We start from the raw sequence: 14,083 nt of genomic DNA on the forward strand, positions 1-14,083 counted from the left end.
TAACTCCTTACATTACTTAAACATGTACATTCATGGCACAAAACATGGTACATACAGCTGCATGTATTTATTTTCTTTCCCTGCACATAATATAAGCACAGTGTTAGGCATGGTATAATAATAATAGCACATCTGCACATACAGTACAACAGGATATAGTTTTGTTTCAAACGCAATACAAATACAAAACACAAGGGCAGGGCAATAATAGGGACATTGTGACAGTGTTGTGGGCTCAGTACAGGTCAATAGTGTACAATTCTTACACTAGGGCAGTGAACGGGTGACATGACACTGATCTCTATCAGAGAGGCTCCCTTAGTAAGATCAGGTCTTCGACACATTCCCCTTGTATTGTCCACATATTCAACCCGATTCCCATAGACACTGTGGGATATCTGTTGGATCAGCATTAGTTGGGCCACACGTGCTTCTTGGGTGGCAATTTATCATGACGGGTGATAGTCTTCTACAGTATTTTCGATCCACTGACTCCGAAACATGTCAATGATGTCCATAGTCTCTAAGTGCCCCAAACTTTGGCCCAAACCATTCTGTCAACAATCCAGAGCCCCTCCTGGGCAGGACCTAAACTAATGGCTCCTTCCACAGGTCATCTTTGGTAAGGGATAGTCTATCACCAATAGCTTCCAAATATTGCTGGGAGGTCTTCTATTGTTCTGGAGGGATCAGCAAGCCCTCCCACCAGTTCACAACTATCTAATCATAGACATTCGGGTAAGCTCAGTTAAGGTGGGACATTCCACTTCCACACCATTCCTTCCACTCGTAACTGACATGGAAAGGGTGGAACCGCTATTCACTATATGGTTGTCCCCCAAATATGCCGATCAGGGACACTGGCTGCGGGAGGCATAGGCACAGCAGCATCATCTCGCTGGTCTTTGGCTTTTTCACAATACCGATCACTGTGTTCTGCTAGAGACGAAATCGCTGAGATGTCCTCATTCAGCTCCGACAGCGTTGCTTCTGCAAGTGTACCAACTGAAGCAAATTCCATGGCTTGTTCCTCGTTAGGGGATATTATTTATTTATAAAATATTTTACCAGGAAGTAATACATTGAGAGTTATCTCTCGTTTTCAAGTATGTCCTGGGCACGGAGTAAAACAAAAAATACATGGTTACAAATACAGTTACATAAATGAACAGGGTATACATTATATACAAGACATTGCGTGCACAGTTAATGAAAATATATATTATGGGCGTATGAAACAGTTACAGACCAGATTAAAATGTGAGACAGCCTTAGATTTGAAAGAACTTAAACTGGTGGTGGATGTGAGAGTCTCTGGTAGGTTGTTCCAGTTTTGGGGTGCACGGTAGGAGAAGGAGGAACGTCCGGATACTTTGTTGAGCCTTGCGACCATGAACAGTCTTTTGGAGTCTGATCTCAGGTGATAAGTGCTGCATGTGGTAGGGGTGAGGAGCTTATTCAGATAGCTGGGTAGCTTGCCCATGAAGAATTTAAAGGCAAGACAGGAAAGGTGAACTTTGCGCCTAGACTCTAGTGATGGCCAATCTAGTTCTTTGAGCATTTCGCAGTGATGTGTGTTGTAGTTGCATTGGAGAACAAAACGACGAATTGAATTGTAGAGGGTGTCAAGTTTGCTAAGGTGGGTTTGAGGTGCCGAGCCATATACTATGTCTCCATAGTCAATAATTGGCATTAGCATCTGCTGTGCGATACGCTTTCTGACCAGGAGACTTAGGGAGGATTTGTTCCTGTAAAGTACCCCTAGTTTGGCATAGGTCTTGGTTGTCAGGGTATCAATGTGCATCCCGAATGTTAAGTGGGAGTCAAACCATAAGCCCAGGTATTTAAAACTAGTGACAGGGGTTAGGGTGGTGTTGGCATTGGTTCTAATCAGAAGCTCAGTCACTGGAAGCTTTAAAAATGTAGTCTTGGTCCCAAATACCATTGTTACAGTCTTGTCAGTGTTTAAAAACAGTTTGTTTTGGGTGAGACAGCCTTAGATTTGAAAGGGGGTCATTGCTCCCATCCTCCCTGGTGTGAACATTCAGAGGGAATTCCGCGTTCCCATTCTCCTCCACGGACGCAGTTCGCCGGCAGTACGTGGTAGGTGCCTCCATATCAGCTCCTGGCAGCAAGGACGGGCCGCCCTCCCACTGGAACTCCCGCTTCCCACCGTAACATAAATATCGCTAAGGACATTCTAGATATCCCTAGGCCTCGTATCCTGTAGATAGGGCAGGCCACATTCACCACAGCTAGCAGTGCTTAACAATTCTCCTCCAGGGCTATGGATAATGGCATTTGCAGTCTGGAAGAATCTTTTACTCTGGACTGAAATCATGAAGACCCCACAAGGAATCTCATAGTACGTGATGGTCATGGCAGGCACATTAGGTTCCAATTGAAACTGAGGTAGACACAGCACACTGTATTAAGGTTTAGTTCTCGCTGAATGCGGCAAAGATGCTGAAATGTGTTCACAATCAAGAAAGGACTCACTCAGTGGTGTGGCCTGTAAGTCTAGTCTTTAGGTGAAACACAAAGTTCAGCTCGGCGCACACAGCAGGGTGTGGCTCCGTAACACACTTACCTGCACTTTCAGCAAAAAGAGCCACTCCCCGGGCAAGATCACTAGGGGCGGGCCTATCTCTGTTTATCTTTGACCATCATCGGACAGTCCTGAGTAGGTGTGGCCACACTTTCGCGCCACTTTTGGTAGGTGGGTTCTCACAATACTTGCACCCATTGCAAAAATGTCCTTTTGGTGGGGAAAGAGCAACCCGCTTACTTTTGCAGGAAATTTTCTTGGTGGGCAACTTTGCACAATAGTCCCTATTACTTTTACCAACTCTTTTTGCAAGGAAAATTGGACTCAATTTCTGCTGCAGTCCTCTCTTCAGGAAACGTGTACTATGCAAATCAAAATATCTGGGTCTTGGAAAGTTCAACTTGGGGTTCACAAATGTAAACCTCCTTGCTCGGCTCTAAAAGGAGTTTACATCAGATGGACTATATACATGGGATTGCTCAGTTTCTCATACCTGTTCAGGGTGCTTGGTCGCCATACAAAGGCACATTAGACATTAACTGGTGGCAAATCCTAAAGTTATTCTTTGCTTCTTCCCCTGGTAGCTCTCACTCCTATGCTGGGAAGGTACTTATGCTTGTTTCCTATAGTATTGGTTAGATTGGAAGTCTCCTGCATAGTGTCCGTAATGCCCCATCTCAAGTGGGCCCTTGGTGGGAATACACTATACTCTCTCTGGGATCAGTATCCTGGTACCGTGTACTGCATACTTCATCCATGCATATCGAATCGGGAGTTTGCCGAGAACCTGCTGGTGAGGCCTATCTGATTATGCTCTGGAGCCACTACTCTGAGAACTCCGCTTAAGCACATGCTCACTCCTCTTCTCACATGAGAACAATCTTGGTTATTACTGCAGAAGCTAAGTAGTGCACGTTCCTTAACTGAAAACAATAAACACGGGCCGTACACTCTTAATATACTTATCTATACACAAACATATTTACAGTACTCACGATGAGGCACCCTGCAGAACTCTGAGGAACCCACTTCTAGAACATCGGGTGGAGCTACATATACCCTACCAGTTAACCAATTAAGGCTGTTAAACTCTTTACCTTACTTAGTAGTCCTCACAGGAGGCTGCACAAACAATATTCTAAATTCCAAGTTACTGTCTCAGTTCTAAGTAAAAATTTAAATGTATCCATCTGATATCTGTTCCTTTGAGCCATTTTATTTGTGTTTATTTTCGTCCTATATACAGATTTAGGTATGTTTGATCATTTCGGTGACAGTGACAATAATTTCACAGTTCTTTTATTATGGAAAGAAACACTGCAATGCATGTGTTTCATACTTCAGTGGAACTGTGCGTCTTTTCACAAGTTGGAACAGGAATTGTGGAGAAACTCACATTCATGCTAACTGCATAGAGATCGTGCTCCTCACACGTACCGTATATGAAAAACAGGTAATCTCCTCTACTACATCATAATATGCACAAAAAAACGTTTGTCGTTTCTTAGCTATCTGGGGGACAGATCCTGGAGACTGTAGTTGTCTTTTTCTTTGTAACTGATTCCGAATTTTCTTATGAGTTGTAAAATCAAAACCAGAAAAAGTTGGCGTCATAATTCAAGATTTTTCCCATGACATTTAGAGATCGCCCACTCAAAACTAGATATATTTTCCATCATTTCAATCTATGCCATCAATCTGTATTCTTTTTCCACAGCTTAGTTTACCAGTGAAAAGAAATAGAGCGTCATTTCATCAAGCTTGGTTTATTATGTTTATGAAAGCTAGTATGCCAGTTGAGAACATAAATGTATATTGTATTATGCAGAATCTCAATTGTCAATTAGATGCAAGGAATTTACTACCTAGTATGCTAAAAGTTTGATGTGCGCGTGTGTGTATAATATATATAATATACACACACACACACAAATACACATACACACATACAGTATTGGCCCCAATATAGTGCAATGTTTTTGTCTAAAATTGTCCTTCCGGAAATTATATGCGCAGATTTTCACTGGGGGAAGTAAAAAGCCGGGGGATGTGGCTTGGACGCTTTATCACTTTTCAGCTCAGCTCCAGCAGAACAGAGGGACAATTAGCAAAAACAGTAATAAAATTGCCCCAGAAAAATATTAAAAAAGCCCCCTAGGCAAGGGTGACTCACCGCCTACAAGACACTGGGACTAGCTGGAGCCACTGAAGAGCTGCGGGCACCGAGACCGCGGACCTCTCGTGGTCCCGGCAGAGAAGCAAAATGGCCGCCGAGCAGGGGAGCCATGGGGAGAGATAAACAGAGGGCAGCGAGCCGGAGAGAGGCGAGGACTGCGCTACCCAAGAGAAATTTGTTACGTGTTTACCTCGAGGTATATTCGAGACCTTTTATTTGTCATGTAGAACACCTACAAAACTTTAGGGTCGTATTATGTGCGAGGCCGTACTATATTCGGGCCAATTTGGTGTGTGTGTGTATATATATAATATATACATATTATATATATTACACTTCGACATAACAATATACAGGCATACCCCTGTTTAAGGACACTCACTTTAAGTACACTCGCGAGTAAGTACATCTCGCTCAATAGGCAAATGGAAGCTCACGCATGCGCCTGTCAGCACGTCCTGAACAGCAATACCGGCTCCCTACCTGTACCGAAGCTGTGCGCAAGCGGGGAGACTATAGAGCCTGTTACAAATGCGTTATTTACATCAGTTATGCATGTATGTGACGATTGCAGTACAGTACATGCATCGATAAGTGAGGAAAAGGTAGTGCTTCACTTTAAGTACATTTTCGCTTTACATACATGCTCTGGTCCCATTGCGTATGTTAATGCGGGGTATGCCTGTAAACAACTTAAAGCAGCAATCTCACTACAAATTTTTTTTTATATTAAAAATACTGCCCCATGCGTCTCATAGACAATGCAATCAACAATGTTGCTTCATTAAACGTTACTTCACTGTACATGGAAAAAAATCTAGTTCCCAATAAAATCAATACGGCTAATACAACCCTTTTCTCCAAAGTAATAGTACTATTTTGTGTTCATTTCATCTGAGTACCCTGATTGATAACCTGTATTTAGGTGGTGATTGCGCGTATTGTAGGGCAATTTGAAGTAAAGCTTAGTTAAAGAATAAGGATGGAGGACAGAAAGGACCTATTGCGCAGACTGAATTCAGTACAATAGATGGATCAGTCAGTCCAGTTGCATCTGTATTGTATGTATTTATTCAGTAAGGATTGCTCAGAAAACAGCCTTTAAAAGGACAGTCCCTCCTAGGAGAAAAGAGATATAAGAACAATAACAAGACTGACACCCTGGTTTAAAAAATATATATATATTATATATATATATTTATACATCAATATTTTTTAAGAGTCTGAGTGCCTTGTCTCTCTTGCGCGGTCCAGGTGTAGCAGCTTCCTGGATCAGAGAGTCCCTGAGACTGAATGTACGCTTTTATACGTCTCTAATAAGACAGCTGAGGAGGCAAATTAAACCAGCCTGCTTTGGAATTAACCTCCTCAATGCTGGCTTAATGGCTTAAGCTCGGTATACTTGTTTCCCCTGCACCATTATCTGACAGGAGATACATAAAAAAAACTACCTTATCCCATAAATCACACAGTTTCCACTGCAGCCAGGGATTCTGGGTAATGCCATGCAAATGAGCCCATAGGCCCAGACCCACAAAAGGGTGCAAAACTTTAGCACGCCTTTTCTCGCATTCATATGGAAGCTAAAACGTAGCACCGTATTGTGGATCTGAGCCCCAGTGAGTCGCTGTTTGCTGCTTACTCACTTTAACATGAACCCCTTTAAGTTTTATGCCTGCCATTTCACATAGCCTTTAAAGCAAAGACAGGGTCAAAGAGCTGCATTGTGCGTATCTCGGAAACCAGGGGGTCCCTGAAGCTAAAAATAGCACGTTTCAGCTTCAAGACCCACTGAGTTTTAAAAAAAAAATGGACAGTGGTAACTGCAGCTTTGAGTAATGATGTCAAACACATAAACATGAGTAACTGATATGCTTGAAGTCCGCAAACACAGAGGAAGGCGAAACATTTTCATTTTTAACAAGATGCAAAAACGTAAAATTGTTACTTTAACTGTGGTTGCATCTTTCCAGGAAAGCATATTACATTGATAATTTGACATGGAATGTGGGACTGCCTCAAAGGAGCAATCCAAGAAATATCCTACTTGTGTTTTTTTTAAATAAATCAGTTTTGTAGTATTATAAAATACGTTTTTTTTCTTTTTTAATTCAACTCTTAATTCCATTTTTAATGAGTTTTAATATACTTAGCATTGTATGATTTCTATAGCAGGTTTTTAGCACACCTCCCCAGCAGTGCAAGATCTTTGTGACACTTTACGGTTTTTGGTAATTTGTTGCCAATATTCCCTACAGTTTGAGCTGCAAACTGTAACAATAGTTAATGTTACCTTAGAAATATCAGAATACATTGTAGCTGCTGAGTTACACTGACTGAAGGATTGATTGAAACTGAAAGGCGGCCATTTACTAAACCCTGGGAAGTAGGATCTTTGATGATCGATCACGGCAGAACCAATTATTCGGCAGCTTGGGTAATTAGTTTTCAATAAAGGTAATCAAAGGCTGCATATATTAAAACAAAAAAAATGTTTTTTTCTTTAGTGCCCTGCGTACTGCCTCCTTTAACGCTTACATTGGAATATTTACATTTCTGTTAACAAGTTGATTTCCTGTATTTACTATGTAGGCACACAACCAGCTGGGATATTCATTTTTCAAACAATATTAAAGCATTCTAAGGCAGCGGTGCGCAAAGTGGGGGGTGCAAGACTGACTGCGGGGGGCGCGGGGTTTAGAGAGGCCCCGCGCGCTTCCCAAAGGCACTTAAATTAAGTGCCGGGGGAGCTGCAGGGCCTCTGTAAACCTTACTTACCTTGGCTCCTAGACGCGTCACCATGGCAACGCAGCGTCAAATGACACCACGAGGTCATGTGACATCACGTTGCTATGGCAACGTGACGTCATGCCGCCGGAGCCGAGGTAAGCGGGGGTGTGGGGTGGGGCACCGTTAGTGGGGAACTGCCGGCAGGGTGGCGCAGGGAAAAAAGTTTGTGCCCCCCTGCTCTAAGGCAGTTACAGTGCCGGTGACGCGGCGGCGACAGTGATGTCAGACTATGGTTGCTGGAAAAATCAAATTGAGATGACTTCCAGCAATCGCGACCAAGCATCGTGTCGCGCTTACTGTAAGCGCACGCCATGGCGGCAATTAATTTGTTTTAATGCGATGTCGCGTCGCTGTCGCCGGCACTATAAGAGCAGCCTAAGGCTTTGGTCACGCTGCGTCCGGCGGCGCGCGCGACCGCGGCCCACCAACCCCTTTCCTCCAGTCTGGAGGTCCCCGCTGCCTCCTTCCGACGTGGCTGACTGCGTGCTGTGACGCGTCAGCCGGCTGATGCTGCAAGCTCCTAGTGATTTGCAGCTCTGACGCGTCACCTGGTGCGGCAGTCAGCCAATGAGGGAAGGAGGGGAGGGAAGGAGCTACGGGAGGGAGGCGGCTTGGGAGGGGAGCAGGGAAGGAGCTGCATGGGAAAATGTGTGTGTGTGTTTGTATATGTGGTGTGTTGTGTGTGGGGACGACGACGATGGACGAACTGATCCTCCGCTCAAACCACGCCCTCCCCCCCCCCGCTCCAGCTCCCGCTCCCTACAGACCGCAGGTAGCAGTCAATTACCTCTCAGCGCGCCGCCTGCATGCAGTGCTAAGGCCCCGGTAACTCAGCTGCAACGCGCGCCCGCGAGATTGGCGACGCGTGCAGCCGATTACCTGGTCTGCAGGGAGCTGCAGGAAGAGAGACGGGGGGGGCGTGGCGGGGGAGTGACCGGGGCGCGGCCATGACGTCACCCGTCAGGTTCGCCCTCATTGGCTGAACCGCCGGGGGGCGTGCCGTATCGCTCGACGCGAGTCCTGCTCTCAATTCTATTGAGAACAGGAGCAGCTCTCGCCTCAGCGCTGCAGCCCCCCCTCGCAGCGGGCCCGGCGCCATTGAGGGGAGGGCTCTTGTGCGTGCAGCGTCCGCCACAGCGGACGCTGTAGTAGGCAGCGGGGTCAAGCCCTTAGAAGCAGAATGCATCAGATGTTTTCTAAGCGCAAATCTTCCATACGGAAATATATTTAAGAACACGAATTAGAACAAAAGTAAAAATAAGGATGCCGGGTTTGTTGCAAAAAATATACTAACAGATTGTTTGTGAACTAGGAAATTCCACAACTAACTGCTTATTCTCTTTCAAGCTTATCGTGACTATAGTATGCTTACCGGTTTCGTTTTCCACACCTTCACTGGATTTATTTGCTGTTGAGAGAGAATTGGTCCATCTGTCCATTTGATATCTCTTCACACCTGAATGTATTTTGTCTCTTATTCCCTTTCTTGTTTTGTACGGTTAAAATGCTAGGGGAAAGGAAGTAGATATCACATTCTAGCGGCTTTGCTGAAAACACACCATCTGGGCTTGAAATGAGATCTGAAACCCACAGTGTTTTATACAGCAAATGTGGAACCAAAAAAAGTCAAAAGGGTAATATTATTAATACAGTAGATGTGCTAGAATTGGGGTGGCCAACTCCAGTCCTCAAGGGCCACCAACAGGTCAGGTTTTTAGGATATTGTTGCTTCAGCACAGGTGGCTCAATCAGACTCAGTTGAAGACTGAGCCTCTGATTAAGCCACCTGTGCTGAAGCAGGGATATGCTGAAAACATGACCTGTTGGTGCCCCTGGAGGACTGGAGTTGGTCACTCATGTGCTAGGGCAGGAGTGCGCAAAGTTTTGACCCTGCGCCCACCTGCCTGCTCACCTCCCAGCTCGTGCCCCCCACCCCTCATACTCTGCTTCGCCGTCATATGGTGCTGCGCGGTCGTGATGTCACGTTGCCATGGCAACGCAACATCACGTGACCCTGCGGCGTCATTTGATGCCAGGTTACCATAGCGACACCTCGCCGAAGACTAGGTAGGCGAAGCTGCAGAGGCCTTGTGCGGTCCCCTGGCATTACATTTAAATGCCGTGTGCATGCGCAGAGCAGTGGTCTCAGCGCGTATTGGCAGGGAAGCGGGGTTCCCCACCGCGCCTACTTCCCACCCCCTGCAGCAGCCACAGGGACCGGGGCCGCGCCGCACAGCAAATGTTTCTGTGGACCCGCTTCCCCCCGTTTCCAATGTGGGACGGAGGGGAAGCACCATGGCGAGCCTGCACCAGCAGCCGTGGGGATCAGAGGCCGGGGAGAGGTGGACACTAAATGCACCACCCATGCAGTCTCCCACCCAGGCAGTCAGTCAGCCACCCAGGCAGGCAGTCAGTCACCAACCCAGGCAGTCTCCCACCCAGGCAGTCTCCCACCCAGGCAGTCTCCCACCCATGCAGTCTCCCACCCATGCAGTCTCCCACCCATGCAGTCTCCCACCCATGCAGTCTCCCACCCATGCAGTCTCCCACCCATGCAGTCTCCCACCCATGCAGTCTCCCACCCATGCAGTCACCCATACTGAATCCCCCCCAGGCCTTTTGTCACATTGGATGTAGCATTGGGTATCTTTGTCTTTTGTTGAAAATATTAAAATAAACAGATTGCTTTGTAATATTTTTTCCCGTATTAACAATAAGAACAGTTAAGTAAAAGTTGCACGCTTAAAAAAAATTTCCGTGGTAGGTGCGCTATGGGTTGGGGAGGGGGGGCTGCTACTTTTATTTGTCCTTGGCCCCATGATTTCTGTTGGTGGCCCTGCCCCTGCGTTACGGCTTCCTGTTGGCCTGCGGGACAAACACGAGTTGGTGGCCATTTTGATTTTCCTAGAGGCAGCTGTAATCACCAGTATTGCTGAAACTGTGGTGGTCCCCAATGCTAAAAATAGCACGGTTCAGGCTGCAGATGACGCCCTATTTCCTATGCTGTGAAAAGAGACAAAAATATCACGCGTAGGCGGGACTGCTGCTTTAAAGGAGCAATCCAAGACAGCAAATTTAAAAACCATTTTTTTAAAAATATAGAATTGAAGCAGGGGGTCTCTGCAGCTGAAACCCGTTAATCTCAGCTCCAGGAGCCCCCTACTTCCAGATTAACTTACCTCTGAAGTAGATTCCAGTATCTGCTCCGGCTCAGTTTGAAGCTCCCGCGTCACATGGTCCAATAGAAAGCCGCACAGATAATGTCACAACTTCCTATTGTCTCGCAGGCCAGGAAATATCCAAAGAGCGGACATATTGCGAACCCTGGCAGACGGGGAGAGCAGCTACTTGCACCTAATTTGCAAGTAAGTATCCCCGGAAGCTGGGGGTCCCCAAAGCTTAAATGTACGGAGCTTAGCTCAGGAGACTCCCTCTTCAACCCTATATAAAAAATGTAATTCACAAAAAAATCCGCCCCCTTGGATTTACTCTTTGATGTGTTTAATAGCTTTCCAAAACACATATAACATATAACAGGAAAGCTGTATTCATTACAAGTTAGGAGATCATACCTAAGAAAAAGATCATTGAAACTATACATTTTTAGGGCAAATAATGTATTATTAAGTTAGTGAAATGTAATAGTATTTATTGTTTTTTTTTCTAACAAGTATAATAATTATATTGTATGCAGAATGATTAAGGATACCGTGGGAATACAGACTACATTTACCAAACACGTCTGCTAAGGTTGCACGTTTTGGAAGTACTTGGGATTTATCAGATGGTTTTATTTCTTTATCTCAAAACCTTGTTTAATTATCAGGTGTCTCCCTGGTGTGTTGTCTTCCTACACACCTCCTTCAGCAATCACAGTATAAAGAAATCCGTAATCATTAATGATACTATTTCCTGTATATTGTGCTTGAACTCTTATCAAGCTCATATTTATTTGCAGAAAATGGTTAAGCAGTTTGAGTATGTGTGCATAAACTAAACACCTTTGCTCATTTATGATAAGCCACTGCATAGCACAACAGTACTAACCAGTCCCAGACTATTCCATGGGTCTCATGGTGTCATCTATAGCTCGTTCAAAGAAAAGTGTGTGCTATATTGAGTAAAAGCATGCGAGTGAGGATAGGCATTTTTCCATATGGTGATTTATTATTTCTGAAAGCCTGAATACTTCATGTAAATGTGACCTATAGAGAGTAAGTATTTGGAACTACTACACTTGACCATCGGATTGCTTCAGTACCTCCCCAAAGGCCATACCACCCAATACTCAATAATACACTTACACCAATTTGGATAAAACCGGCCACAGCATTTATGAACATTTTCCAATCCTTGCCAAAATTTTTACATATAACGTATTTAACATAACCATAAACCAGCCACTGACATTACTGCCAAGTGCCACGTTAACCGAAATAAACCAAATGTTAAAGTTGCATGCGTAAGTGAATGTGATGATGTCCATTCCTTAACATTCCATTCCAGCTGACAAGGAATCCCACCACAGCGAGGACATTCTACCACCTAACATGTCCTCAGCACTCCAACAAGAGCCTCGCCCTCTCTATACCTTCCTGTAAAGCCAAACTAAAAATATCCAAACCTATGGCTGTCAAAAGAACCCCGTCTTCTCACAACAAAACCTTATTGTCACCCTCTAAATCCTTATGCCTCCTTCATCCTACTCTTCTAACACAACGAGATACTGCCACATTAAGCTTGTTTCTACATTGTTCAATAGCGGACCAATTTCAGGCATTCTGCCAAAATACTCTAGGAATTATCTCCGACCATACCAACACAATCCTTTCAAATAACACAAAAATTCTAGCTAAGTTGTATTTAATCATACATATCAACTCGATCGCTTTCATCCTGCTTAAATCATTACGCCCTGCGTGAACTACCAAAACAACAGGACCACTAACTAAACGTCTTATCGCCATCACTTGGGTAACAATTGCTTCCAAATAAAACCCCATACAACCTCTCCATCTCACCCGTAGCACTCCCATACCGAGATTCCTACCATACGTTCTGCATCTTGCTCTTCTTGCTGCCCAAAATACATAAGAATGTCCGGTTGCCCAAATGGTTGTGGCTGTCCTTCCTAGCAAATAATAATAAACATACAAATTATTATACAACCAAATTTGGCCAAACTTAAATCTGATACCTCTTAGATTCCCGCGACCCAATTTCATAACCTCTCTCTCTCTCTCTCTCTCTCTCCAAATCCTTATCTAGCTGCCCCCATTCTAAATAAATGTGTTCCGAAATTCTTTGTACAAACCCAGCACAAATCCAAACCCTTTTTAAGAACACTGTTAAACTCATATCGTGTCAATGGAAAATCTTTTTCGTGAACTATAAAGGGACCGTTAGCCTCTGGCCTATTTATTGCAAAAATCCAAAATCGGCCTTATTGGACATCCAAAGCAAACAAAGATACCTATGGTCCTTTAACCTTTGTAATCATTTTTTAATTTCTAATTAGAAATGTTACCATATCCTCCGTTATCAAATCGGCATATCTCTGAATTCCCCCCACCCCCCCTTTCAAGACACTTGCTGCGACTAATTCCCCAATTCTCAAAGAGCCAAAAAAGGCAAATGAAAATACCGCTTTAAACAATCTGGATTCAAACTTTGAAAAGCATATTTTATCCATAGCTTCCACTAAGCCGCTAAACAAATCAAAAGTAATTGGCCTCCTAAAATCCCTATTAAAGCTGCAGTTCAAGCTGCCGTTTTAAAAGAATAAATAAAAAATTCCATTCAATATATGCATCAATACAATCTGCACACTGACAAGTGATTAGCTCAGTTGCTGATCGATCCGTTCTCTTGTAATCGATCGCCGAATCAGGGGTTATTTAATTCACTGTTAGTACTGCACACGAGTACCCAGAATCATGTGACCAGGCAGTCACTAGATACAATTGGTGCACTGCTAGAGAGAGGACAGGGCTCAAGAGCCAGAGCCTGTCTCAGAAGAGGAAGGGGGTGTGACTTTGTAAGTGGGCCGGGCCGGTTACGCCGCCAGTTTTTTGAGCATTGCTACAGTATCATGGTATTCAGAAAGCCTCGATTTATCTGTGAGAGCAAAATTTCCAAACGGGCGAGCAGCCAGCGGTGTGATAATCGCCTCTCTGAAAAGGCCTTAGGCTAAGGACCCGCTGCGGTCGGCGGCGCACGCGGCCGCGGCCCACCAGCCACTTTCCTCCAGTTTGGAGGTCCCCACTGGCTCTTTCCGACTTAGCTGACTGCGTGCTGTGACGCGTCAGCCGGCCGATGCTGCAAGCTTCTGGTGATCAGAAGGGCTGATGCGTCATGTGGTGCACGAGTTAGCCAAAGAGGGGAGGAGGGAAGGAGCTACGGGAGGGAGGCGGCTTGGGAGGGAAGTCTGTGAAGCAGCCGTGCATGGCTCTCCCTCCCTCTCCCCCCCCCCTCCCTCCAAAAGGTGGGGGGGGGGAAGTGTGTGTGTATGTTTGTGTTTCGCATAGCCCTGGGGGGGGGGGTGGCGGACGGGACGGGCCACGTCATTG

The sequence above is a fragment of the Ascaphus truei genome, chromosome 17 (assembly GCF_040206685.1).
Source record: "Ascaphus truei isolate aAscTru1 chromosome 17, aAscTru1.hap1, whole genome shotgun sequence".
NCBI classification, from domain to species: domain Eukaryota; kingdom Metazoa; phylum Chordata; class Amphibia; order Anura; family Ascaphidae; genus Ascaphus; species Ascaphus truei.